Genomic DNA, 494 nt, shown 5'->3' with positions numbered 1-494 from the left:
GGGCGGGGCGGGGCCGGGGCGGGGGCGGGGCGGGGCCGGGGCGGGGGCGGGGCGGGGCCGGGGCCGGGGCGGGGCCGGGGCTGGACAGAAGGCTCCAGCAGAGAGCAGAGTCGGGCCGGCTGGGCCTAAAGACTTGGCTCTCTAGTGGGGCCGCTGGGGAAAAGACGTAGTGGTCTAGGCTTGGCCTGCTTAATTTGACTAGCAGGGATTGACCCGAAAGACTTCTAAGGAATTTTAATTAAAAATGTAAACCTAGTATTCTTCTCTTTGGGAATCAAACAGGTGAAATATACTTGATAACGGGAGGACATCGATGTGCTTTATTCCTAACCCAACACAGCAGAACTCCTTTCACATTAAGACTGAGCTATTTCCAGTTTTTTGGAAAAGTCGTAACTTCTCCATTCTTCCTCAGTGATGGACAAGAATTGTCTCATTAAGAGGTGCTATTACGTTTCACCAACTAAACTAAAAACTACTGTTATCAGTGAAAG

Source organism: Equus quagga, unplaced genomic scaffold (genome assembly GCF_021613505.1).
Source record: "Equus quagga isolate Etosha38 unplaced genomic scaffold, UCLA_HA_Equagga_1.0 203_RagTag, whole genome shotgun sequence".
Lineage (NCBI taxonomy): Eukaryota > Metazoa > Chordata > Mammalia > Perissodactyla > Equidae > Equus > Equus quagga.
The sequence above is the reverse complement of the archived record's forward strand: the minus strand, read 5'-3'. Positions refer to the sequence as shown.